Genomic DNA, 25,654 nt, shown 5'->3' with positions numbered 1-25,654 from the left:
CCCACTGACCCCACATTTAATATTGGGAATTTAATTCGTTTCCCCAATATTAAATAATTACATGAAATATTATCACAATGTTACAATACTACTCATGAAATATATCCTATGGGGATCTTTCCATGTTGCACATCCATCTAGGTGCAACATTACATAATAAGATAAAATAATACAATATAACAATATTATGTAATGTGTGTAACACCCATTATCTCAACAATCTCCCACTTTTTGTATACACTGAATAGGATCAATTTGTAGCCAGATAAATGAACAAGGGAACAATCTCTCCTAGCACATCCACCATCATGGATCAAATTACATGAAGTGCTCCATCTTGGTACCCACAAAAAAATCAAAATAACTAGCATCTCAAATATGAATGATCTCACCTCCTATTATGCCACTGCCACTGAACATACATAGAAGCCATCCAGCCTGTCACATTAGAAGAACCTTAAATCCTATCACATTAGAAGATCATAGAATCTTGTATCAATTGAAATGCCAAGCACAAAAACTTGATCCAAAGGTAGTCACATGTATTCATAGTTGTCAAAATATCCATAGCTGAAATATCACCGACAACAAGTGCCAAACTCATCCAACTACCCATACCTCCAAAGGTATACCAAGTGAATCTCACATCATCAACATATCCAATTTGTAACCTACAATCACAAGCCTCAAGAGCAATACATGCCACCTATATACCCAGAAGCTCCCACTACAAAAGATAATATCAAATCTATAACCAATCCACTCACAACATCTTAAAGAAGTGAATCCATGTAGTCTCAAGGACATCTACAATATAATAAACCAATAAACTACTAGAACAACTCTTATAAAAAGTCTCCAACACTCTCCCAAGTTCTCCACAACCATTCCCAAATCAAGGAATATGCCCAATCATGGATGTAAGCCTCTCACAAGAAGATCAAACTCATAAACCATTCCTAAATCAAGGAATATGCCCAATATAAAACCATCTCCCAAAATCAACTAACATAACAACAACATATGCACAAGGAGATAACCAATGCTAAACCATCTCTCAAATGAACCCTCCAAAACCAACTCATGTACCATAGCTCAAGATCCATATCCATGAAAGACAAGCATAAACATAATGCACTTGAGAAAAAAATTTATGGGCTATACCTCTCAAGTAGCAAATCGTCAAGTAGACCAAGAATGGGGAATGAGAATGCTCATCAAGATACCCAAGTCTCCAACCAAGATTCATCTAAGAACAATCTCCTCTCAAGTCCATATCAAGTGAATGCCCCTCAGACTTCCTATTGAAACCATCAAGTGTCCCAACAAATACTTCTCTAATCTAAGAGAATTAGCATCACCACCATCTCTAAGTATCCATGAGTACCTGTAACCAATCAATCCATGCCAACTCCAAATGCAACATAGAAATATCATGAAGTATTGAGCTTATGATCAATGTACTCAATACTAAGAAATTAAATTAAGACCAATGCCAAAGTTCCAACCATGGCCTTAAGAACATAAACATGATAACATGATCTATCCATCTCAACCAATAGATAACATGCTCCATATGAACATACTATAACATGTCAAAACTCTAAATGTGTATAAAGAGTATACCATGACATAATAATGAAACTATCCTAACTCCAAGGATAACATGCCAAATGAAAGCATAAACTACACATTTACCAAGAACTCTATTAGTCCTCAAGATGTAACCATATCCACACACCATGAAAAAAACCATCTCCACATACCATGAAGAACCATCTCCACACACCATGAAGATAACCAAAAGCTCCATAAGTCCTCAATATCTAACCATCTCCACACACTATGAAGATAACAAGTGCACCATGCAAATGTAAAAGATGCTTCTACAACAACATGATCTAAGACAAACCTCCAACATCTGCAAACACTCAATATATTAATGCCAAAAAAAATCCCACTCAATCATGGTACCAAGTCACCTATGGCATCATAAAATCCATCTCCTACATCAAGATCCTCTAGGTCTACATTCACACAACCAAAGTGTCAATACCAAGTGAAACCAAGATCTCCAAACCAAGAAGATATAAACCAAACCAGGAACTAATTCTACACTATCACCCCATCACTATCACAAGCTCCCACTAAACCATGTATCCAAGATATCCATGACATCATGATGAAAAAATCCATCCTCTAACCATGAGAATAAACCAAGGCATCAAACCATCAAAGAACTCAAAGTGCACATCATGAGCTCCTCAAAAGAAACCAAATAACCATGATCCTCAACCAAGAAGATAATATACCACCATAACCATGTAAGGAATCCAAATTAATGAACATAAAGGATGTACCTATATATCTAATCATGTCATGCCAAAATACATGACACCATGATCACATCCATGAACTGAGCATTTGGCTCTCAATTTGTCCAACCCGTTAGCATAAAATTTTCAACCAAAATCCTCCATCATGATTGTACCTAGTAACAACATCTCATCCCTTCTACATGAAGAAAAATTAGCAAATCATATGACTTAGAGCATAAACAACCCAAATTCAAGCCACCAATTTGAATATGCACCAATAATGAAAGATCAATGGGCAAAGACAACCCATAACCAAACCATAAATGTAACCTATAAGTATAGACCACTTACAACACTGGACAACTTGTAGACTCAACAAGTCATCATACATATCCTAACCAAATGCTGATAACCATTTTACCATGAGACTAATTTGAAATATGAATTAAGTATACAATGACATCAAATCTTAAGTCTCCAAACATACAATGTCATAAAATCACAATGCTACCATAGTCAATATATACCATAAATATTTAGATTAATATATCAACAAATAAATCATGCCAAACCTATACCAAATCTGAATCAATGTGTAGAGCTTTCCAAGAGCTTTCTATTGACTACTTGAAGTCCAAAATCTGACTCTGTATGCTCAAGTTATGCCCTAATTTGTGCTCAAAATAAATAACATCTAACTTTAGGACTTTTAAAACCTAACAAAATATCAAAATCATAGAACCAAACCTACACCAAGTTGTAGTGCTCTGAATTAGATTTTCAATGCCTATAAGAAGTCATAAATCTAATATCATGAGAGAAAGTTATGGCCATTTTACTAAGACAATATTTTTACCATTTTCCTTGCAATTTTTTTTCTGATGAAAATTTTGATGGGATTAAATTTGATGGCCATCATGGGCTAAAACCAAAAACTCTTTCATTTCCTCTGAACATTGCCAAATTAGGGCAAATTTTATATCAAAATTTATGAAAATGTCAACCCGGATCCAATGGTGAGGTCTGTTTTTACCTAGGAGTTCATATATGCAAGCCACCCCCTAAAACCTCATTTAAATAAAACATCAAAAAAACCCTTTTGTCCAATAATTTCACATGCCCAAAATCTACTAATATCCCATCATAACAAAAAACCTAAAACCCTCAAATCTATAATAAACAACTCATATATCTTGCCCTGTCGTTTATCCTCTCATGCATCACCATGGATTTAATCTAGGGTTACAATAATAAAACCATAGCTCTGATACCACTTATGAGGAAACTTGCAACACAAAATATAACCATTTCCACATAACTCATAATAGATTTGAAATAAATATAGAATTAAAATCCACATGCAAAAGAATAGACAACATACCCACAAAAACTGTGACACAAGATATACCTTGGGAAATCCTCATTAAGGGAAAAACCCAACCTCCAAAAGCATCCATCATCATGTATTATTTAGTAAAAACACCATTGTAATACAACCATTGAAGCCTTCAAAGCCATAGCCATAGCTAAGCAATCTATGTGAATAAACATGAATCCACACATCCCATGCCATGCTTCCGACTTTCACAAATGCTCCCTTGGCTAATTTGTCAAGCCTTGTCCTGCTTGACTCTTTTCCTTTTTTGTCTTCTTCTTCTCACTCCAATAACTACCCTTGTGGCTGGTTATATAGTAGCAAGTCCCAAAAAACCACCAAGTGGTATTACATAAACCATGTGTTACCTTACCCATTGATCCCATATTTAATATTGAAAATTTAATTATTTTTCCAATATTAAATAATTACATGAAATATTATCACAATGTTACAATAAAACTTATCAAATATATCCCATAGAAATATTTGAACCATGTTGCACATCCATCTAGGTGCAACATTACATAATAAAATAAAATAATACAATATAACAATATTAGGCAATGTGTGCAACACCCATTATCTCAACACCAACATCATAAGATCCTCGACCAAGCTTTAAAAGAGTCTATAGTACTAGATGACATTGATATTTCCTAGATCTAGGCCATGGTTGGGAACCTATCCAAATTAGAACACATCACATTTTCTCTGAGATATTCCTAAGGATAGACCCAATCACAATGATCTTGTTCATCTCAAAGTCTTTATCCATAAGACCAAGGTCAGACATGTCTTGATAGATGGAGGAGTGAGACTAAACATTTGTACCCTTAAAGCTATCAAAGGTCTAGGTTACTCTAAAGGAGATGTGGATCCTTCTCGTAGAATCATAATAAAAGCCTATGATGATGGTGAATTCTTCTCTAAGGGTGTTATCATATTGCTCATATGTTTTGGTCTGGATACCAAGAATACATTATTCCAAGTCTTAGATATCAAAATGAATTGCAACATGATACTAGGATGCCCTTGGATTCATGCTATGAAAGTGATGCCTTCTACATATTATCAGTGTGTGAAGTTCACATATAAAAATATGGAGGTTACTATCCTTGGAGATCCAAATCATTTCTAATTTTGTGCTAATATGAGAGATGCTACTACACACCAAGTCCTAACAAATAATGAAGCACAACCCACAGTTTCCTCTAAATATGCGAACCTTGATATACTCCTCAGTAAGGCCAAAGAAAATCTGAAGATTGAAGACAAAGGGTGTGGAGAATACTTTATGTCTCAAGTATTCCACCTTAGGGAGTCACCACTTTCTCCCAAATCTTATGAAAAATCACAACTATTGCAAGCACAACATTCTGAGATTGGTGCACAAAATACCACTTTTATCAATTTTATTAGTGGACGTGGCCTACATGAAGAACATGTCTATGAGAATACATCTATCTATATTGAGAAAGAAAAATAAGAACAAGAACCCACTTTGATATCTCCTAGCAAGTATGAACCTAGGTCTACTATCATGCAAAAACTAGCCTATGATGGATGCAATGGTCTTAGATATCAACAACAAAGAATAATTGAACCTGTCATTACAAAAGGATGACCTCCTAGTTTGGGTCTTGGATTTAGGCCATTGCAAATAGGTCCCCCTAGTACTAAGTCACCCTTATGTGAAATTGTGAATGTTTTATATGATGAAAAGGCATATGAGGATACCCAAACTAAAATTGATAATATTGATAGTCCTTATGCACTTGACCATATCTTTGTTGTACCTAATAACCTACCCATGGAGAATAAATATCTTACTATAACACCACCCATTGCTCAAACCACTCATAGAAATTGGATCAATACATTATGGGATCCAAGTCCTCTAGCTTCTAAGCATGACCCCAATGATACAACTGAATAATATATCCATATATATACCTTTGACCGGAGCCCATTCAACACTGATGATGACATCTCCTCAAGCTATTGTAAACTATTAGATTGGGACCGATGTGGACTACTGATCTTCGATCAATTTGAAAAAGATGATTCTCTTATAAATATCTTGGAACTCTATGAAGGCATTAAAATTGATGGTCATATAGAAGAAATTCCTCTTAAATTGAACACATTGGTATATTTTGGGTAGTCAACTCCATCTTTCAATTACAAAACTAGAAACAAAAGAAAAATTAATAAGCATAGGTCTCTTGGTGAAAATCAGAAGGCACCATTAGACCATGAAAAAGAAAAAGTTAAGCATCTCCCAAGGATACAAAATGAAAAAGATGATGCCATGAATATAAGTGTTCTAGTGTTCAACATGCCATGAAGTCTTTTTGAGCTTTCTCGATCAGCCTTTATGTGGGAAGTCATTGGTCTCAATCCTACTAGTTCATCCTTATATCCAGCTGCTTATGCCTAAATCCTACTACCTAACCTATCCAACACCCAAAATAAAACCTCTATCCAACAAGCCTTTGTGTACATCATCATTAGTGACATCTTATAGAAAGGACCTATTGAACCAACTATCCTTATATGCCTTGATTCATAAGAAGTAGACACTATCTTAAATATGGTATATGATGGTATATCTCAAGGCCATTCTAGTGGTTTGATTTTAGCTACAAATTGGGAACAAATCCTATGTAGTTATAGTCACTTATGGGTTCAGAGGTTATTTGCTAGAAATATAGATAATAGATTCATTGCAAGCATTTGTTAGAAACATCCATGATTCCATCTAAAAGTCCTAAAAAAAAAGCAAAAAATGGAAAAAAAAGTTATGAAAAAGAATTAAAAAATTAGAAAAAAGTCACAAAAAATGGATGTCTTGATGAAAACTTGGCAAATAAGAGTCTTCTCATGAAAATTTGAGTCAAGATAAAAATTCCATCCAAAACTAAAAACCTGAGAAACAGGCACTTTGGGAAAGTACCATGGTGAAAACCTAACAAATAGGCACCATGTGTAATCAGTCATTGCTCCTCCATCTACGAGATTCCATCTAGTTTTCTCCGCTTTTATCATTCCTTGATCACATCCTTCATATTGTAAGACATCCCTAGTCCTTGATCATGGCCCACGAACTAGTTAATATCCATTGTTATCTTACCCAAGTGTCACCATTTTGTATATACCACTCTATCTTTGGCCTTTGTACATAGGTTGTGTCTTGTCTAGGGGCATATCACCTAGATAGTGCTCAAGTTTGAAATTGAACCAGGGGCACATCCCTAAGCACATATTATCCTTTGGACTTATCACATATTAGATTGGAGCTAACACTTGTGAATCCGTTATGATCCTGAAAAAATCCAAAAATTCAAATTAGATCTTGAAAATATCCTAAAAAATTAGATACGATCTTGGAAAAATACTAAAAAAATCCTAAAATGTCATGAACAAATCCATAAAAATCATAAAATGTCCTAAAAAAACCCATAAAAATCATAAAATGTCCTCAACAAATCCATAAAAATTATAAAATGTCCTAAACAAACCCATAAAAATCATAAAAAATTCTTGAGAAAATACATAAAAATTATAAAATATCTTGAGAAAATACATAAAAATCATAAAATATCCTGAACAAATTGATAAAAACCATACAATGTCTTAAAAGACTACTATAAATCATAAAATGTCCTAAAATAAACAATAAAAATTATAAAATGTCTTGAAGAAATGAGTAACACAAAAATATCAAATATCCTCAAAAACCCTAAAAACCACAAAACCCATCGCAACCTTACAATAAACCTTGTAAATAGTCGCTATAGATAATCACCGCATTTTCTTAAACACTTTCACTTTCATATATTGAAGCTCAAAGCACTACAATTCAATGAAAATCACACTATTTAAGCAATGCAAATTGAGAATCAATTCAACTTGTCACTATCAACCAAACCAACAATCTGGCCTATCACATCATCACTCTATCAAAAACTCTTTGAAGACCTAAAATAGTAAAAAGAAAGTAATAATGGACAAGAATAGGTATTGGCTCATGTTTTCTATTGAGTGATTTATTTTTTCTTTATTTTTATTTGATCATATTTCTATGCCACTCAATGATATCAACTGATCTATGAGAGTGATAGGGATGGTGTTGGAAATGATTGAAATGCAATGAAGAGTAATAGAACTAGTAAAGAATGTTTTCAATCATTGTTTTTCCATTGATGTAAAACTTGCTACTTGCAAGAATGACAATTGCTTTAGTAATCCAAATACTACAAGATGGTTGATTGACAAGGAGGTGGCAATCAATAAGATGTAACTAGAGTACCTAGAGAAAGGTTGAAGTTATGATGTTGTAGTAAAGTATAAGGATCAGCTAAGCCATTGATGAAATAGTGTATTGATGACATACTCTAAGACACAGAGGATAGACACACCAAGACATATAAAAGATGTAAGGTTTTAGCTAAGTCATTTGTATAGCCTAACTAAGTTCATAAGAGAGTGCTAAGCAAGCTAGTTAGTGCCGAATAGATTCTTAGTTGAAGCCGAGAAAGTTCACCTTTAGAGTGTGTAGAGTGGTCTTCAGGTGCCAAGTGAAGGTCAGGTGCTAAGAAAGATACAAGTGCTGAGTAATACAGAGGGTGCTGAGCATTAATAAACTAATAGATGCCGATTAGAATACAGGAGCAGAGTAATACAGAGGGTGCTGAGCATTAGTAAATCAATAATGCTGAGTTGCTACATTATTTTGAAAATTGAGGATTTGCTAGATCTAAGCCGACATGTGAGTTATCTAGAATTTTGTGAACCAGTTAGAAGATAAGAATGATGAGCTGGTGGCACAGAACACTATGTAAACCATTTCTGACAAAAATAATTGGATTCTAGATGAAGTTTCTAGATAAGAGTAAAATATGGGATAGATACATTTTATCTTACCTAATCTATTGAAACCATAAAATTGGAGAGGGAGAATCAAGCTGAAAAGAGATTCTAGATTTCTATTTAAGGAGTCATAAGGTCACGAAACAAAGTAGGAGTGGTGGTCAGACATGAAAGCATGAAGTGCTGAAGAAGGTGCTAAGGAGAAAGAGAGCACATATACTCTGTTTCAATAGGTGACCACATATATGATTGCATTGGTATGATGAGTAAGAAGACTCAAGGTGATGAAGCGTGAGATGACAAGTTGACAGATCTGAAGTGATTAAAGCCAAGCAAAGGATTGAACTGGAGTGTGATCTGTAATCTACAATATATGTTGTAAGTTGTATCAAATCAAAAGTCATTTTTGTTACTCTTTAGCAATTGTAATAGTTAAGATAAATCCTATGAACTTAGGTTGGTTTAATAGCCATGTTGTAAATCTTTTAACAGGGTGACATTCCAAGTGAATGTTCCAAAGTCCTTTAACCAGGCCCATTCCTAACAGTATGGTGAAATCCTCTAACAAGGTCACATTTACCAATGTGTTGTAGCCTTTAATAGGGCAGGTCTTTAACAGGGAAAATCATCAGAAGTGGTTGAAATCAATTGTGTAGTTATTTTGTGGGTATCATCCCCACCCCAGTTTTACCTTCTTATTCCTAGAGGGTTTTTGGGTTATCAAATTCTTAGTGTTATGGTGTGATGCATGTCTACTTTTCATAGTTGTTTAAATGTTCAAATTACATGCATGATAGTTTCAGTTATGTGCTATTGAGGATTGAGAGAAAAAGTGGCATTGGAACTTGAATAACTGATTCACCCCCCCCTCTTAGTTATTCTAAAGAATTATAACAATTGGTATCAAAGCGCTGTTGCTGACTTAGTTTAAAGGGACTAGAAGTAGAAAAGATCAAAATGTCTAAAAGAGAAGTTCCCAAGCTCAACAAAGACAACTTTGTTGCATGGAAAAGATTGATGAAGCTACATCTTGGATCCATGGGAGATTATGCCCAAAATTCAATTATTACTGAACATGTTGATCCAACTGGTACTCTAACTGTAGAAGATTTGAAAAACAAATAGGAACATAATCAGACCATGCTGGAAATTGCTTTTGCACTCAACTATGCTAAATTCGATGATATCAAAGGATGTGACACTGTATTCAAGATGTGGAAAGCCCTATTAGACATTTATGGAGGAGATCAGAATGTCCAAAGAGCAAAAAGAGAAAGCCTCAGAGGAAAGTTTGATGATATGAAAATGGAAGAAGGTGAGAATGTTGTTCAGTATGCCGCTAGAATAAAGGAAGTGGTAAGTGCAATAAGATGCTTGAGTGGTCAATTAGATGATGATACTATTAATAGTAAGTTCCTAAGAACCTTGCTCCCTATCTATGCTATTAGAGTATCCCCTATACAAGAGCTAAGATGTGTGCTAGGAAACAATCTAAGTTTTGAAAGTATAGTGGGTAGAATCACTGCATTTGAGTTATCTAACTTTGACAACTACAGATCTAAGAATGTTGAATCTACTTTCAAGGCCAAGCTATTACTGAAAGGTGCTAATCACGTGAAATCAAAGAAAGGAAGAAAGATGAAATATGTATCTAGTGATAATAGCATTGATGAGGAAGATGTGGAACAATTGGAAGCTTTACTAGCTAGAAGATTTAATAAAGGCAAAGGAAAATTCAAAGGTAAGCTGCCTATCATTTGTTTCAATTGCAATGAAGTAGGACATATTGCTGCAAGGTGTACACAGAAAAAGGAATACAAGGAAGGTAACAAGTACAAAAATAGAAAAGAAGATGATAAGAGAGATTGCAAAGACAAAGGCAAGAAGTGCTATATTGTTGAAGAAGGTTCTGATGATAATGATGATAAAATTGTCTATGTAGCAATAAAGGACCAATTTGATGAAGAAGAGCCTACAACACTGGTAACATGTATGAACAAGAATGATAGATGGATCATAGACATCAGATGCTCACATCACATGACAAAAGACAAAAGTAAGTTTGTTAACTTTACTCAGTATGATGGAAATAGTGTTAGATTTGGTAATGATGCTTCATGTCAAATCAAAGGAAAAGGTTCCATTAAGCTTATAGAGAAAATTTCATGTGATAATGCATATTATGTTGAAGGACTAAACTACAATTTGCTAAGTAAAGTAGAATTTGGAAACAAAACTGCAAAAATCTATGATACTGTTGGAAAATTGATAGGAAAAGGAGATCAAACAAGAAGTAATCTATTTTATCTTGATATGGAAAATGCTTCTTGTCTTGTTGCAAAATTTAATGATGTATGGTTATGGCATAGAAGGCTATGTCATGTCAACTTTGATAATCTAGTCAATATCAGTAAAATGAAGAAAGTAAGAGGTTTACCTAAACTAAAGAAGCCTGACAATATCATGTGCAAACAATGTTAGCTAGGGAAGATGACCAAATCAAGTTTCAAGAGTAAAAACTATACATCTAAAGAAGTACTTGAGTTAGTCCATACTGACTTATGTGGTCCAATAGAAGTACAAAGCTAAAAAGGAGATAAATATATAATGTTTTTTGTTGATGACTATTCCAGGATGATGACTGTTATGTTCTTAAAATAAAAATCTAATGCTTTTCAAATGTTCAAGTGGTATGTGGCTAGAGTTGAAAAGGAAACAGGAAAGAGTTTGAAATGTCTGAGATCAGACAGAGGTGGTGAATTCACATCAAATGAATTTGAGATATTTTGCAAAGATAAAGGAATCAAGAGACAAACATAAGCTCCTAGAACTCCCCCACAAAATGGAATTGCTGAGAGAAGAAATAGATCTGTGATTGACTGTGCTAGAACATTAATGATGGAAAAGACTGTTGCTCTAAAATATTGAAGAGAAGCTATAAGTGTGGCCATTTATACACTAAACGAAGTACAAGTCAAGAAAGGTACAAGTGCAACATCTTTAGAATTATGGTATGGTCACTCACCCAATGTAAAGCATTTCAAAGTATTTGGTTGCAAATGCTTTATCCTTAAAGATACTAGAAATGGAAAATTTGATGCAAAAAGTGATGAAGGCATATTCTTTGGTTACTCCACTATAAGTAAAGCGTACAAGTGTTTAAATACTAACATTGACAAAATTGTGAAAAGTGCAAATGTAAACTTTGATGAGCATGCAGATGTCCAAGTTGAAAAACCAAAGAGAATGGAGGAATACAAAATCTTTGTATATTCTTATGAAGGAATGCCTATTGATGAGGATACTAACAATCAAATTGGAATTCAACAACAAGTTTTAGTCTTAGCCGAGTCACAACCAGTGAATGCCATGTTGGATACAATTGTTAATTGTGTATTGTCTTTGATGTTACACAAATGTCATATCAGTTATTAGACAGAGTCTATCAAGCTTGGATGGTTAGTAATGTAGTTTATAGTGACTACCGAGCATTCCTGAACATTACAAAGGCAAGTTAACTTTTACCGAGCTCACTCGATAAGCAAAGGCAAGTTAAATTTTATTGAGCTCACTCGGTAAGCAAAGGCAAGATAACTTTCACTGAGCTCACTTGGTAAGCAAAGGCAAGTTAGCTTTTACCGAGCTCACTCGGTAAGCAAAGAAAAATTAGCTTTTATCGAGCTCACTTGGTAAACAAAGGAAGGTTAGTATTTACCGAGTTAACTCAGTCTTCGAAAGAAGTTGCAAGGTTTGTAGTGTTTATCGAGCTTCACTTGGTTAACATGGGGAAACCATTTTGAAGCAGTGGTCACCAAGCTGGGTCGGGCAGCAAAGAATTTTATGATTCCAAAGAATTAAGTTTAATTGTTTTGTGAAGTCGACTAATTTATGTTTTTCCAGTTGTTGTAAACTTGTAATTGAGCCGACTTGACAATCTGTAAGGTATATATGAAAAGTCAAGTTGTGAATTCAAAAGAAAAAAAGGAAGAGAAGGGATGCAAAAAGTGCGAGAAAATACATGAGCGAATGTTGAGGAAGAATTTGTCATCCCTATGAAGCTACAGAGTTGCATTCGATTAGTAAGGATTTAATGAAGCATAATAGAGATCTGTATTCAACAAAGATAAGTTGCATATATCTCAGATCATTTCATTTTTGCTTTCTAATAATTGTAACAGTCATTCAAAATCTCTTAACAAAGTTGGTTTGACAACCATTTTGTAAATCCTCTAACAAGGTGACAATTCAGTTGAATTGTTTTGAAGACCTCTCACAAGGCCACTTCTAACAAGGTGATCAAATCCTCTAACAGGGTCACACCTAACAGTGTGTTTTGTAACCTTTAACAGGGTTGGCTCCTAACAGGGCTCACTTTAGAAGAGTGAAAATTGGTAACTAGTTACTTGGTGGTTTTTCCCAAATTGGGTTTCCACGTTAAATGTGGTGTCTCTTGTGTTCATGTTATTTCTTTATGCATGCATGTTAATCACTTTAAATGCTTAATAAAGTTAATAGGACATCTATCTAGTTTCAGCATTTATTTGTGTCAAAAATAGCTATATTTTAAGACATCTAAGGATCTGTAAGGAAATTTTTGTGGTAATTGATTCACCCCTCCCCTCTCAGTTACTTCATCTCTATTTCCAACATGCCAAACTGCATTCAGAAGCTGAGTTGCAGAATGAAAAAAATGCTCATTCTGACTTTGAAGTTAGTACACATGACAGAGATGTAGAACTACCTAACAACGAAGTGCATAGTGACCCTGAATCTGAAAGATCAAACATGGAAACAAGGAAAAAACCAAGATTGTCCAAATATGTGAAGAAGCATCACCCTGCTGAACATGTAATTGGTGACAAAGATGCAGAAACAATGACAAGGAATAGACTAAGAAATGAATCATGTCTGTTAAGAAAATTTGAACCTAAGACAGTGTATGATGCAATACAAGATGGTGACTGGTATAAAGCTATGGAAGAAGAGATTGATCAAATAAAGAAGAACAGAACCTAGAGTTTGGTTTTCAGACCGGTTGACAAGAATGTGATTGGCAACAAGTGGGTATTTAGAAACAAGCTAGATGAGAATGGAGAGATTATTAGAAACAAAGCCAGACTAGTATGTAAGGGTTATTCTCAAGAAGAAGGATTAGACTATGGGGAAACATTTTCCCCTATTGCAAGAATGGAAGGAGTAAGAACTTTACTTGCATATGCTGCATATAAAGGTTTTAAAGTCTATCAGATGGATGTAAAGTCTGCTTTTCTGAATGGTATATTGGAAGAGGAGGTCTCTATTGAACAACTAGAGGGATTTTTTGATGAAAATAACAAGAATATGGTTTGTAAACTACATAAAGAACTCTATGGTCTAAAACAAGCACCTAGAGCATGGTATGAGAGATTTCACCAGTATCTAGTGCAAATAGGATTTGAAAGAACTAATGATAACAACATGTACATCAAATCAGAAGAAGGTAAGGATATTATTGTATCTAAAATCTTTGTGGATGACATAGTGTTTGGAGGAAAGGGAGTGCTTTGTAAAAGTTTTGTTGAAAAATGAAACATGAGTTTGAGATGTCTATGTTTGGAGAAATCAAAATTTTTGTTGGTTTGCAAGTACATCAACTAAAACATGGTATATTTATGACACAATCAAAGTACATCAAAGAGATACTTAAAATGTTTGGATTAGAAGACTCCAAACTAGTCAACACACCAATGGCAATAGGACATAAGCTATCCAAAAAATGATGTATCAGCTAAAGTTAAGCAAAAAAATGTATAGATCCATGGTTGGAAAATTACAATATGTTGTACATAGTAGACCAAAAATTGCATTAGCAGTTGGAATAGTGGCTAGATTCTTTGCAAATCCTAAAGAGAATCATCTAATAGCAGTAAAAAGAATAATGAGGTATCTCAAAGGAATTGATGATTTTGGCTTATATTATGAAAAGAATGAAAAGTTTGAGCTCAATGCATACACAGATACAGATTGGGGAGGCAAAATTGATGACAAAAAAAGCACAAGTGGAGGAGCATTATTTTTAGGTAAAAGACTAGTTACTTGGACTAGCAAGAAGCAAACATGCACATCTCAGTCCACTACAGAATCAGAATATGTGGAAGTAGTAGTCAATTGCACAAACATTGTGTGGCTAACACATCTATTGAAAGGAATGAAAGAAGAGGTATCCAAACTTGTGATATTGTATTGTGATAATACAAGTGCTATAAACATATACAAGAATCCAGTAATGCATGCAAAAACCAAGCATATTGCAATCAAGTATCATTATGTCAGAGAATTGGTAGAAGACAAACAAGTGAAGATGGAGTACATTCACACAAAGGAACAAACGACAGATATCTTCACCAAACCATTGCCCAAGGATGCTTTTGAATATCTTAGAGGCAATTTGAGGGTAGTACCCCTAACTCAAGCAGTTTAAAAGAAAAGAAGCTGCCTTGCATCAACTGGAGCAAATCATTGAAATATCAAAAGGATGATGCAGAGGATGACAGTAGAAATAAGAAACTCCAAATCAATCACAAGCATGGTAACAGAGGGAGAAACCATGAGATGCAAAGCTTATATTTTGCATGTTAAAGATGCTACATCTTTGGCATTTATGTCAAAGAGGGAGATATATGAAAAAAATTGATCAATACAAAGTAAGAAGGAAATACTCATGAGGGAGATATACATGAAAGAGGAAGATTTATGAGAAACTGAAAGGTAAAGATATAGAGATATATGAGATCAGTAGTAAAGGATGCACCAGTCAAGAAGGAAGTAGAATGTAGTAGGAAACAAATATGATTTTGGTGGTCCCTAAGTTGATCAAGTGATTAGTTTGGTTTTCCATCAATGTGAAAGAGAGAGATTGTTGGAAATGATTGAAATGCAATGAAGAGTAATGGAACTGGTAAAGAATATTTTCAATCATTGTTTTGTCATTGATGTCAAACTTGCTACTTGCAAGAATGACAATTTCTTTAGTAATCCAAATACTAAAAGATGGTTGATTGACAAGGAGGTGGCAATCAATAAGATGTAACTAGAGTACCTACAGAAAGGTTGAAGTTATGATGTTATAATGAAGTATAAGGATCAGCTAAGCCATTGATGAAATAGTGTATTGATGACATACTCTAAGACACAAAGGATAGACACACTAAGACATATCAAAGATGTAAGGTTTTAGCTAAGTCATTTTTATAGCCTAACTAAGTTCATAAGAGAGTGTCGAGCAAGCTAGTTAGTGCTAAACATATTTTTAGTTGAAGCCAAGAAAGTTCACATTTAGAGTGTGTTGAGTGGTCTTTAGGTGCTGAGTGAAGGTCAGGTGCCAAGTAGTAGAAAAGATACAAGTACTGAGTAATACAAAGGGTGTTGAGCATCAGTAAACCAATAGATGCCAAGCAAAATACAAGAGCTAAGTAATACAGAGGGTGCTGAGCATCAGTAAATCAATAATGCCGAGTTGCTGTATTATTTTGAAAATCGAAGATTCACCAGATCTGAGCTGACATGGGAGTTATCTAGAATTCTATGAACTAGTTAGAAGATAAGAATGATGAGCTAGTGGCACATAACACTAAATAAACCATTTCTGACAAAAATAATTAGATTTTAGATTAAGTTTCTAGATAAGAGTAAAATATGGGATAGATACATTGTATCTTACCTAATCTATTGAAACCCTAAAATTGGAGAGGGAGAATCAAGCTAAAAAGAGATTCCAGATTTCTATTTAAGGAGTCATAAGGTCACGAAGCAAAGTAGGAGTGGTGGTCAGGCATGAAAGCATGAAGTGCTGAAGAAGGTGCTAAGGAGAAAGAGAGCACAGATACTTTGTTTCAATAGGTGACCATAGATATGATTGCATTGGTATGATCAGTAAGAAGACTCAAGGTGACGAAGCTTGAGGTGAAAAGCTAACAGATCTGAAGTGATTAAAGCCAAGCAAAGGATTGGACTGAAGTGTGATCTGTAATTTGCAATATATGTTGTAAGCTGTATAAGATCAAAAGTCAATTTTGTTACTCTCTAGCAATTGTAACAGTTAAGATAAATCCTATGAACTTAGGTTGGTTTAATAACCATGTTGTGAATCCTTTAACAGGGTGACATTCCAAGTGAATGTTCCAAAGTCCTTTAACCAGGCCCATTCCTAACAGTATGGTGAAATCCTCTAACAAGGTCACATTTAACAATGTGTTGTAGCCTTTAACAGGGTAGGTCTTTAACAGGGAAAACCATCAAAAGTGGTTGAAATCAATTGCGTAGTTATTTTGTGGGTATCATCCCCACCCTAGTTTTACCTTCTTATTTCTAGAGGGTTTCTGGGTTATCAAATTCTCAGTTATTCTAAAGAATTATAATAGATGGTTCATGGTCATCTTTAGTTTCTATCTATTAAATGTACCTTTGAGAGTCTAGGGCATGTATATATACCTTAGGAAGGACAAGGTCATTTTTCAATCTACATTGTGCATGTTTAGGCAAAAGGTTTTTATTTTCACTTTCAACCTCTATGGCCATGATGCATTGCATTCTATTTGCCATATCAAAATAAAGCTCCTTTGATATATAATATATTTTATGAAAGAAAAAGTCCTCACCTCATACTAACTGGTCTTCACCTCATCTCCTCTATCTTCTCATACCCACTTCATTCACCAACACCATATCCATGTACTTAGATACACCAAAATCATCTTCATCTTGCATTCCTACATTCCTGCATAATCATTCACTATCTATCAACCTTCTGTGGCTTTCTACCAAGATTGGCCTTGATTTGACCTAGGTTTGACTAAGTTTAACCTATATTTGACCAAATTTTACCATATTTTACCATTACTTACTAGTTTGATCTATTTTTTGAACTCTTTCTAGGGTTTTGGGCATGTAGACCAAATTCTGGGTCATTTCAAGTTTATTTGGACTCTTTTTGACCCTTCGGATCGCTCCTTATCAGCTTTCTACTAGGTTTCACTAAATATGACCTAAGTTTGACCAAATTTGACCAATTGTGACAATTTTTTATAAAGTACAACTATTTTTGGACCTTTTCATAGGGTTTTTTGCATGTGTTCCAAGTTTTAGGCTGTTCTGGGTCCATCTTGATTAATTTCAGGGCCTCAAAGCATCCTGGAGGCATGCCAAGTGTGCTTAGTGTGAACTTGGTCATTCCAAGTGCTCTTATATCACATTTAATCACATTTTGAGTGCACTTGGGGTAGTTGGATGTCCATAACTGCTCCTGGGACCTCGGTTGACCCCCATATTGCACTCTAGACCCCATAACTTTTGTGTTTGAGCTCTAATTTGTGATCTGTCAAATTTTGTGGCTTTTTCTTCTCATTATTAATAAATTGACCTATCATACCCATATTTTGATCAATTTATCAATGGGGCACCCATATATACCAACCCTACTGGGGCATGCTTTTATGGCCTTTCATCAGTATTCTTTGACACAATGCTCTAAATCACATTATATAAAAGAGGGGAAAAATGTAGATGCTAAAAAATGGTTCACATCTACTATTTAATAAAATTTTCATACTAACTCATCCCATTTTCTCATTTCACTAATTCTGATCTTTTGGCTAACCTGATTATCTTTTGATTATTTTTAGACAATACCCTTCATCATTCATATCTCCTTTCAAATCAATTGTAGATCATTTTGGAATTGGTTCCCATTTTATCTAAATATTCTAGAATCAATCTAAAACCATTTTAGCATCAATAGAATCACATCCAATCAATGAAGAATCATCCAAAATCAGCCCTAATCAACTCAAAACATGTCAAATATCTCAAATCAATCATCATCTATCAAACCCTAGGCATTGTCGTGTCCCTCATTACCTTGGAAACCTCTTAAATCTCATCAAACCTGTCAAATTTGACCTTAGTACTATCATTTCCCTGGGCACTAGGTCAAATCTATCATTTTCATCATTTGATCTTTGACATTATCGAGTCTCTCAGTGTGAAATCATGGAATTATCAAAGCAATTTAATAACATTGAAAATGTCCGTTGATGTTATTGTGATCAACCCTATCAATCAATTTCAATCCTGTGGCACTTACAAGGTCCATTAAATGTCACATGATTCTTTATCTATGTCATGTATCCTTGGCATTCTATCAACCCTGACCAGTTAATCAATGTGATCATGGCTTTGATCTACCCATCACCATCCTAGTTGATCTGCATAATCATCACATTTCATCAAAGGATATTATCACATTTAGTTCATCAAATTGTCCAATCATTTACTAATTTATCCTATAGGATTAGATAAACCATAATCTAATATTATGTCATTTCAATTATTTTCAACATGCATTTCTAATTATTCTTGTTAACCAAATATTTTCAATTAATTGATATTTTATTAATTAATTGATTTGTCTTCACAAACTATGTGAATTCTCAATTTCCTAAGTCTTTTTTGCTAGTTCTAATTTCCATTTGTGTGGATACATGAATTTTTAATTCAAATATTCTACTTATTCTTGACACATAGACATGATGCATCATAGATACTATCCCTACACTTGGCTAAAATATGTCATCTTTTGGTATATTTTATTCCTTACACAAGCCTATAATAAGCCTCCGTTGTCATAGATTCTCTGCTACAAGTGGCTTTCAGGTGTCACATGAACATCATTGATTCTCCTCCACTTTTAGCCATGTTGACTTTCATGTGTCATAAAATCTCATATTTTGCATATTGTGTCATGGTTGTTATAGATATTCAAAGGAATATCATGTCAATTTGCACATTCCAAGTGACAAGTGTCCATACTCCCATTTAATTCTCTCCTCTTGAATTTTGGCTATAAATTAAGCCATCTTTCTCTCATTTTTGATCCTTATAATCCCTTAGAACCCATTAGGCTCAAACCATGCCTCTAGTACTCTCAAAAGCATCATCATAACATTAGTCTTTTCTTTCAATTGTATAGGCACTATAGGCAATTATAGCTACATCAAATGGAGAAGAAAGACAGACATGGGAGCTACAATTCAAGAGGGAGTTTAATTTTTTATTTCCTTTATGATTCAATTGGTTTTCATGGTATATTAGAAGGGTTTTAGTGTATGTTTATTGAGTTTGATAGTTTCTTATAGTATGCTAGGTTCTAACCCATTTTCTAGTCCTACAATTGGTGAACTCAACGTGAAGATCATGATTACTAACATGGGTTTCTTTTTTTTATGCTTGTAGGTGTAAGGAAGGAGCTCATTGGAAGGAGTGCAATGTTTTTCTACTCTTTCTTATCACACCTAGTCTAATTAGGAGGCATAGTAACATGTTTTTAGCTTTATTTATGCATTTCTATAGCTTGCTATCTCAAGTGTGTACTTTGCCCTATTAGGGCACACTTGGGGCCTCTAGGAAGCTATCCTCTCTTAGTTTTTCAAGTTTTAGGTATTATTTTGGCTTCATTTCCCATAGTCTACACCTAGTCTCCTAACTATGCTACGAAACTACCAATTACACTCCGACTAGCCCCAACTACACCAAGTGTGCATTTTACATTGTTTGAGCACACTTGGGGACCTCCTGAGTGTTTTTGACCTTTTGGGGCACAATCTCCTTTGTCAGAGCATAGTTGGTTCATAGAAAGGAGATGTTTTAGTGAAAATATTCATCTAGGGTTTTAGTTTCATTCTATGACCTAGGGCAGATGTTTTCTATGTTACTAATGATTGTAGGCAACATGTCGTGATCATTGGGAGAATACATATTCATTGAAAACTACTAATTCTTGTTTGTAGGATGTTGTCGAAGACCCATGTATTTGTTCAAACTTTGTGTGTGGCTTTCTTAGACTAGATAATACTTTTTCTAGTGCACTAAAATGAATTTTCTTTTCTACTTGGTGTCTATGCATTATTTAGAACCCTAGGAGTTGCATGGATATATCATCTCCCTCATCATTCATGGATCTTGGGTGCAAGATAAATTTGTGCAATTTATTTCGAGAGGCCTACCTTGGAACCAAGACTTACCACTTGGTGAGTCCTAGGGGTTGATCTCAAAGTGGTAATGGGCCAAAGCTAGCTCTGCACTCCAGTCACTATAAAAAACTTGATACAGTTAATGCTATATTGATTGTATTTTTGCATGATAACTCTCCTCTAGTACCCTTGTGGTGGATTAAAACTTAGTTCTCAGGGTTGGAAGACCTTCTGCAAAAGTTTATCATTCACTTGCCAAATGTAGTACCTAAACTAAACACCTTGTCTTTGTAGCAAAATACCTTCTATCCATTGGCTTAGAGGGCCACCCATGCCTGTGAAGACATGCCACATTCTTGTTATCCTTACTGGAGACAACTGTCCCTTGGGAAGTGATGACCTTTGGGAAGTGGATCCTGGTAGCCCCGAGAAGTGAGTGTGTTGTAAGGAGGAGCTTGTAGTGCCAAGATTCTAAGTTGTCCACTCTAGATAAGCATGACTAAACTTCAGTTCAAGTGGGAATTTAGTGGATATAGTCTTAAAGCCTAGGTTGTGAGACGTCTTTTAAATTTAGCAATAAATATTCTCATTTATTGTGTCTTGTGTGTGTGAACAACATTAATCAAGATAAAGCCAAATTTGAAAATTTACACCAACACACATGTGAACCTTAAATACTATCAAATATTATCAAAACATCATACCTCTTGTCAAAACATTGCAAACTTTTTTCCAAACACTTGAGACTTTAAAAACATGGCGACTTGTAATCTTAGGAGTGTTTGGCATGACTTAAATTATGCCCTTGCATAGAGTATCATTGTACTTGTCATTCTTTGAGCTTCATGCTTGCATCCTCTAGGCCTCATTTTTCATTGTATTAGTCCTCATTTTGCATCCACCACCTTTCATATTGCATTCCTTAGGCTTCAATGTACATCTCATAAGATTTGTATTCTAGCCCTAAATCTGCATCTTGCATACCCCAACCTTCATTTTTCACATCTTAACCCTTATTCTCTATGTCCTAACCTTCATTTTTCATCCGCATTCTAATCATAACACTATCCTTGTCAACTAGGTTTGTGGAATAACAGTCTGGAACTTAATCTAGTTCTTCGATATTCGTTCCTTTTCTTACTGCATAAAAAACTATAGCATCAAAAATATCCCAATCAAGAAGAAGTTACACTCCAACTCTTTTGATCATTACTCTTACTTCCTCTAGATTTATTCTATTAAAATCTTGCATCATTTCATCCTTGATTTCATTTTGTACAACATAGTCTTCTTTACTTGGTTGCTCTACTTTTCTTTTCTGACACCTCTCCTCAAAATTTGCAATCTTTGCTCTCCATAAAAATTGATAAAAAGCCCTTGATTTGATGAAATTGTCATCTGGTAAGAATTTATGGCTAGCTTATTCTATCACAAGATCTAACTCTTTCCCTTTAAAATCAACTATAGTCAGCTCCAAGTTGGGTATAGTGGGTTCTTTCAAAGTTCCTTCTTCTAACTCAGCTAAAGTAATAAAGATTCCACCCTAACTTCCAAGTTGCTCCATTTTTTTAATTGTGAGCTATTCATCTCCCAAGTGGAGGGGCGACTGAGATGGTGTATAAATTGGCCCTTGAGCCATGGACTCTTCTCCAGTTCTTTGTCTCTTGGTTATTTTCTTTGATGGCCTTTCCTCAACCTGAGGTCTCTTCTGAGCTTTGGTAACAACCACATCTACCTCTATTTTTTTTCTTTTACCTTATTATCTATTGACATTATGGTTGAGTTTGTTTATTAGTAACACAGACACTTATTTTTATGGTTAGTAGCTATCGAGCTTATTGTACAACAATTTAGGCTCTACTAAGTTCTACAGTTGCCACTGAGTTCCAGGAATAATATTCAGTTTGCAACAAGTGGTATCTACCAAGTTGATGACTATCAATGTAAACCAAGCTTCATAGTGTTTACCAAGGTTCTTAGTGAAAACAAGCTTTCAAGAGTATACTAAGGTCATAGTTTCAGCACTGTGAATCTAGTGTTGATCGAGCTATGCAGTGTCAATCAAGTGATTTAGTTTATATCAATCTCACAGAGATAGTGTTGACCAAGCTATACGGTGTCAACCAAGTGATTCAATTTATATACTGAGTTTCGTAGCGTTCACTGAGTCACTAGTGAAAACTAAGTTCATACTACTTAGAAGTGATTAGTATGAATCAAGCTTCTACATCTACCAATTGCATGATGATGTTGAGCATTGGAAATGGTTGCTGAGTATTAGAACCTCATTGAGTTTGTCTTCAAAACTCGATTATCAATAGTTGGGCCAACTTTGTGTATTTTGGAAAAACTTGTATTGTAGCCAAATTCGATGAAGTAAATTGGATTGGTATATATGTAATGTATTGTATCATATCCAAATGAGAGAAGTATTATATGCATATTGAAAATCATAGAAGTACGAAGTAAAAGGGCTACAACAATATAAGGAGAAACAAATATTTATCTATCACAACAAGGTGATCATCACATTCAAAGGAATCTCATTCAACAAATCAAGTTGCAGATCAGAGATCAACCACTGGTTCATCCTAACAGGTGGAATAGTTAAATCATTTCACAAGGTAGAATTAAAAGTCTTTTGTAAATCTCTATACCAAGTACATACTTGATTGTATGTTTGTAAATCCTTTTGCAAGGTGGACCTAGTAGTCCTTATTGCTCCTAATAGGGAAGATCATCAGAAGTGGTCATTGTAAGCCTTAATAGGGAAACTTTATACTGAAGTACTAAATCTTGTGGGTATCATCCCCACCCCAATTTTACTTTCTATTTGGAAGGTTTTTGGGTCACCATATTGTGTGTCAAAGTGTGATGAATGTCTTAATGCATTTAGTTTCTCATGCATGCAATTAGATTAGTTTTAATGCCCTCCCCTCTCAGTAACTTAGTCTATCATATATTTCCAAAAATTATCAATGTGATATCCCATCTTGATTACACTATAACCAAACCTTTTTTGAACAATATGCTACCCTAGATCTACAATAGGAGTGAAATATAGTCTTGTCATGATCTCTTTTCATTGATTAGGATAAGTTTTGATGATAATAAACTTCTCCTCATTGAGAGTATCCATTATCTCACAAAGAAGGTAATTAACTTGTTTAGTTTATCAACCATTTTTTTAGCATTTGACATGGGCTATTATTTTGCTCAAAACAATTCACAAATTCCAAAACTATGGAATGGACTCTCCATATTAATTTTTTTACTTCCCACTCTTGTAAGGAAAACTCATTCCTTATGACATCTTTAGGGTATTAGAAAATATGATCATGAGAGTTTTCTTTTGCTATCTTCCTAAATACCTCAAAAAATCCCTCATTATCAAAAAACCTTTCTTGGGAAATGGCCATTTTATAAGGGTTCAAAATTTTATACAAAAAAACCCAACCCTCTTTGTTGATTAAAAAATTATGTATAATAGTGGATGTGGAGAAATTAGAGCCTCTTGATCTACCTATGAATTCAAGTTCCTCTAGCCTTCCTATTTTCCATAATATCTCCATTAAACCAACCTTCAGAGGCTCTTGGCATGGTAGGACATGTGGAGTTCCTTGAAATCCATACAATTTGAACACAATAGAAATTGGATGTGGGATAACGTTTACCCAATTATGTGACAATTTCAATTCATTCGGGGAATCCGTAGGTCTGATAAAATCTAAGAGCAATTAGGGAATCCTTAGGTTACCCCTAGACAAAAGCATTCTTAGTGTGCATGCAAAATACCTATCAAACTTGACAAAAATTGCTTCATTTACATCCTAGGACATGTTTGTACTCCAAAGATGTACAAGTAGAGGCTCTCCTTCATGGTCTTTTGTTAATTGCACCTCCTTCTCAAAATAAGTAGCTCCTTTAAAAATGAATAGATGCATTAGCATTGAAGACTACCCAAAGGTTCTCTGTATCTTTCCTTTTACAAAACCAATCATTCCAACATGGATTTCTTCAGCTAGAAAAGAGGCAAAATCAAAGATGATACTTACTCCAAAACAAGAAATTTGCACCATCATATACATTATCTTGATAGGCATAAAGTCTTGGTCATCTTCACCAAAAACCCTACATAAGGATATATAGATATCTAGGACATGTGAATTGAAAAAATATTTCCTGTAAGATTCTTGGGTTGAGGTTTTGACCAATGTTAAGTTCCCAATAGTTTCTAGATGTCCCCTCAAGGCTCCTTTCCTAATTTTCATTTTTTGAGATTGCTATCTTTTTTCTAACTCCTGAAAATCAATAGTCTCATGATATTGTGATGTAGGATCCATCCTGAACATTTCTTGATTCTCCTCAAGTGTTATTTTCAATAGACATTCTCTATTTACACCCCTCACTAACCTAGTTGTTGGATCATACATTCTAGCTACTGAAGTTAGAAGGTCAGAGTCCATGAATACCCCTAGAACAACTAATTTCCCAAGGTCAAAATTCCAAATGTTTTTGTGTGGGGAAAATAATCTTCTCTAAGAACTACTTTTTGAAAAGCTACAACCTAGTCTTAGATGTTATCACATCACAAGTCCAATTTCCTTTGTCATATAAACCCTCAACTACTTCAACCTTGGATTAATATGAATCAATTTTTTCAACTGTCTTGCATCATTAGCCAACTCATTCAATTATTCTAAAAAATCATCATGGATATTTCTTTGTTGATAATCTCTTTGCTTGGAAAAACCCTTTTTTAGAGGTATTGTGAAAAGACAAAGATAATTATCAAAATTCTTCAAGGAAAATTAAAATTACTTATTGGGATTGAATTCTTTAGCTCCTTGTTGCAGTGCTTCACGATTTAGTTTTTGTGTAGTCCTCAGCTTCTGTTGGCACTGTATTCTGGGTATTCAATAATTTCTTTTCAAAATGCCAATGTCAATTTTCCTTTATATTTTCTACATCAATTTGCACGAGAGGTCTTCAATTTTTGTAATTGCTTCAGAGGGAGTAGGTATGGATGTTAATACTCAAAATTTTTAAAAAAGACCGTTGATTTGTAAAAATTTGACGAA

This window comes from Cupressus sempervirens, chromosome 5 (assembly GCF_028749045.1).
Source record: "Cupressus sempervirens isolate cs-2001-9-10 chromosome 5, ASM2874904v1, whole genome shotgun sequence".
Classification (NCBI taxonomy): domain Eukaryota; kingdom Viridiplantae; phylum Streptophyta; class Pinopsida; order Cupressales; family Cupressaceae; genus Cupressus; species Cupressus sempervirens.
The sequence above is the reverse complement of the archived record's forward strand: the minus strand, read 5'-3'. Positions refer to the sequence as shown.